The sequence below is a fragment of the Oncorhynchus tshawytscha genome, linkage group LG09 (genome assembly GCF_018296145.1).
Source record: "Oncorhynchus tshawytscha isolate Ot180627B linkage group LG09, Otsh_v2.0, whole genome shotgun sequence".
Taxonomy (NCBI): domain Eukaryota; kingdom Metazoa; phylum Chordata; class Actinopteri; order Salmoniformes; family Salmonidae; genus Oncorhynchus; species Oncorhynchus tshawytscha.
The window spans coordinates 84,694,061-84,698,598 of NC_056437.1; the positions used below are offsets into that span (position 1 = coordinate 84,694,061).

At 44.1% G+C, this 4,538-nt stretch overlaps 1 protein-coding gene across 1 annotated transcript in view; it reads right to left on the bottom strand.

Annotated features, from left to right (window-relative positions):
• LOC112259229 (putative sodium-dependent excitatory amino acid transporter glt-3) overlaps window positions 1-4,538 on the bottom strand; it is a 14,645-nt gene that overhangs the window by 4,070 nt on the left and 6,037 nt on the right. The window lies entirely within an intron of this gene.

Below are 4,538 nucleotides of genomic sequence, written 5' to 3' on the forward strand. Positions count from 1 at the left end.
GCTCATCTCTCATTCTCACCTATCAGACTTAATATGTTTTAATTGCCTCAACAAGGTTCACATTAAAGTCCCTTGATATACAGGGGCTTGCAAATACCCCCCCTTTGTATTTTTCCTATTTTGTTGCCTTACAACCTGGAATAAAAATAGATTTTTACGGGGTTTGTATCATTTGATTTACATAACATACTACTTTGAAGATGCAAAATATTTTTTATTGTGAAACAAACAAGAAATAACAAAAAAAAACTGAAAACTCTCTTTCTCCCCTCAAAACTATTCACCCTCCCCCAAGTCAATACTTTGTAGAGCCACCTTTTGCAGCAATTACAGCTGCATGTCTCTTGGGGTATGTCTCTATAAGCTTGGCACATCTAGTCACTGGGATTTTTGCCCATTCTTCAAGAATGAACTGCTCCAGCTCCTTCAAGTTGGATGGGTTCTGCTGGTGTACAGCAATCTTTAAATCATACCACAGATTCTCTTTTTTTTTTTTGTGTGTGAATTTTTTACCCCTTTTTCTCCCCAATTTCGTGGTATCCAATTGTTAGTAGCTACTATCTTGTCTCATCGCTACAACTCCCGTACGGCTCGGGAGAGACGAAGGTTGAAAGTCATGCGTCCTCCGATACACAACCCAACCAAGCCGCACTGCTTCTTAACACAGCGCATCCAACCCGGAAGCCAGCCGCACCAATGTGTCGGAGGAAACACCGTGCACCTGGCAACCTTGGTTAGCGCACACTGCGCCCGGCCCGCCACAGGAGTCGCTGGTGCGAGATCAGACAAGGATATCCCTACCGGCCAAACCCTCCCTAACCCAGACGACGCTGGGCCAATTGTGCGTCGCCCACGGACCTCCCGGTCGCGGCCGGTTACGACAGAGCCTGGGCGCGAACCCAGAGTCTCTGCTGGTACAGCTGGCGCTGCAGTACAGCGCCCTTAACCACTGCGCTACCCGGGAGGCCCATACCACAGATTCTCAATTGGATTGAGGTCTGGGCTTTGACTAGGCCATTCCAAGACATTTAAATGGTTCCCCTTAAACCACTCGAGTGTTGCTTTAGCAGTATGCTTGGGGTCATTGTCCTGCTGGAAGGTGAATCTCCATCCCAATCTCAAGTCTCTGGAAGACTGAAACAGGTTTCCCTCAAGAATTTCCCTGCATTTAGAACCATCCTTCAATTCTGACCAGTTTCCCAGTCCCTGCCGATGAAAAACATCGGTGTTCTTGGGGTGATGGGAGGTGATGGGTTTGCGCCAGACATAGCATTTTCCTTGATGGCCAAAAAGCTACATTTTAGTCTCATCTGACCAGAGTACCTTCTTCCATATGTTTGGGGAGTCTCCCACTTGCCTTTTGGCAAACACCAAACATTTTTGCTTATTTTTCTCTTTAAGCAATGACATTTTTCTGGACACTCTTCCGTAAAGCCCAGCTTTGTGTAGTGTACGGTTTAAAGTGGTCGTATAGACAGATACTTCAATCTCCGCTGTGGAGCTTTGCAGCTCCTTCAGGGTTATCTTTGGTCTCTTTGTTGCCTCTCTGGTTAATGCCCTCCTTGCCTGGTCTGTGAGTTTTGGTGGGCAGCTCCCTCTCTTGGTAGGTTTGTTGTGGTGCCATATTCCTTCCATTTTTTAATAATGGATTTAATGGTGCTCCGTGGGATGTTCAAAGTTTCAGATATTTTTTTATAACCCAACCCTGATCTGTACTTTTCCACAACTTTGTCCCTGAACTGTTTGGAGAGCTCCTTGGTCTTCATGGTGCCACTTGCTTGGTGGTGCCACTTGCTTAGTGGTGTTGCAGACTCTGGGGCTTTTCGGAACAGGTGTTTATATTCTGAGATCATGTGACACTTAGATTGCCCACATGTGGACTTTATTTAATTAAATATGTGACTTCTGAAGGTAATTGGTTGCACCAGATCTTATTTAGTGGCTCCATAGCAAAGGGGGTGAATACATATGCAAACACCACTTTTCCGTTTCTTATTTTTTAGAATCTTTTGAAACAAGTTATTTTTTTCATTTCACTTCACCAATTTGGACTATTTTGTGTATGTCCATTACGTGAAATCCAAATAAAAATCAATTTAAATTACAGGTTGTAATGCAATAAAATAGGAAAAACACCAAGGGGGGTGAATACACTTGCAAGGCACTGCACCTCTTTGACATGCCAGCGGTTGACAGTTTGGTCATCAGGTATATGCTTGACAAATATTTCTTGTGATACCTTGTGATGGCTTACAATACAAGGGTGTTCTCAGATACTTGAGTCCTGTTCATCATTTATTTCAAGTTCCCTGGGTTTTGTTGACTCTTACTTTTCATCTACCAGTATCTCTCAAGGGAACCATTCACACACAAATTCATGTTATCTGTACCAGGGCTCAGAAGAAGTCAACCATAGGTTTGAAAATGCACTGACTGGGGTAAAGGTTTGTTGACATGTCAAATCAAATTTTATTTGTAACACGCGCCGAATACAGCAGGTGTAGTAGACCTTAGCGTGAAATGCTTAATTACAAGCCCTTAACCAACAATGCAGTTCAAGAAATAGAGTTAAGAAAATATTTACTAAATAAACTATAGTTAAAAAATATATAATAATTTGAATCAAAAAGTAACGAGAAAATTACATAACAATAACAGGGCTATATACAGGGGGTACTGGTAACGAGTCAATGTGGGGGGTACAGGTTAGTCAAGGTAATTTGTAAAGTGACTGTGCATAGATAATAAACAGCGAGTAGCAGCAGTATAAAACAAAGGGATGGTGTCAATGTAAATTGTCCGGGTGGCCATTTGATTAATTGTTCAGCAGTCTTATGGCTTGGGGGTTGAAGTTGTTAAGGAGCCTTTTGGTCCTAGACTTGGCGCTCCGGTACCACTTGCTGTGCGGTAGCAGAGAAATCAGTTTTTGACTTGGGTGACTGGAGTTTTATGACAATTTTATGGCCTTCCTCTGACACCGCCATGTACATAGGTCCTGGATGTCAGGAAGCTTGGCCCCCTACCTTCTGTAGCGCCTTACGGTCAGATGCCGAGCAGTTGCCATACCAGGCGGTGATGCAACCCATCAAGATGCTCTCGATGGTGCAGCTGTAGAACCTTTTATTTAGGATCTGGGGACCCATGTCAAATCTTTTCATTCTCCTGAGGGGGAAAAGGTGTTGTCATGCCCTCTTCACAACTGCCTTGATGTGTTTAGACCATGACCAGGAACTTGAAACTCTCGACCTGCTCCACTTCAGCCCGTCGATGTTAACGGGGGCCTGTTCGGCCCTCCTTTTCCTATAGTCCACGATCAGCTCCTTTGTCTTGCTCACATTGAGGGAGAGGGTGTTGACCTGACACCACACTGCCAGGTCTCCTCCTCCCTATAGACTGTCTCATTGTTGGGGCGGCCCGTCAGGAAGTCCAGGATCCAGTTGCAGAAGGAGGTGTTTAGTCCCAGGGTCCTTAGCTTAGTGATGAACTTTGTGGGCACTATGGTGTTGAATGCTGATCTGTTGTCAATGAACAACATTCTCACATAGGTGTTCCATTTGTCCAGGTGAGAAAGGGCAGTGTGGAGTGCAATTGAGCTTGCGTCATCTGTGGATCTGTTGGGGTGGTATGTGGATTGGAGTGGGTCTAGGGTTTCCGACATGATGGTGTTGATGTGAGTGCTACGTGGCGTGAGTGCTACCAACGTGAGTGCTACGTGGCGGTAATCATTTAGGCAAGTTACCTTCGCTTTCTTGGGCACAGGGACTATGGTGGTCTGTTTGAAACATGTAGGTATTACAGACTCAGTCAGGGAGAGGTTTAAAATGTCAGTGAAGACACTTGCCAGTTGGTCCGCGCATGCTCCAAGTACACGTCCTGGTAATCCATCTGGCCCTGAGGCTTTGTGAATGTTGACCTGTTTAAAGGTCTTGCTCACCTCGGCTACGGAGAGCGTGATTACAGTCGTCTGGAACAGCTGTTGCTCTCATGCATGCTTCAGTGTTGCTTGCCTTGAAGCGAGCATAAAAGTCCTGTATTGACGCTTTGCCTGTTTGATGGCCTGTCTGAGGGCATAGGCGGATTTGTTAAGTGGCTTGATTGAACCATTGTTTGTGGTAAAAGTGTTGGGATTGGTAAGAATTTCAAGCCTTCTTTTTGTAGTGTGGTCATTGAACAGTTTTATGCAGTTATATTGCTGTGATTTGACTGTTTTATACAGTAATAGTGTGGTGATTGGTCATTTATTTTTTTATTTCACCTTTATTTAACCAGGTAGGCTAGTTGAGAACAAGTTCTCATTTGCAAATGTGACCTGGCCAAGATAAAGCATAGCAGTGTGAACAGACAACACAGAGTTACACATGGAGTAAACAATTAACAAGTCAATAACACAGTAAAAAAAAAAGGGGAGTCTATATACATTGTGTGCAAAAGGCATGAGGAGGTAGGTGAATAATAAAAAAAATTCAGATTAACACTGGAGTGATAAATGATCAGATGGTCATGTACAGGTAGAGATATTTGGCATTGAAGCTCGTTTG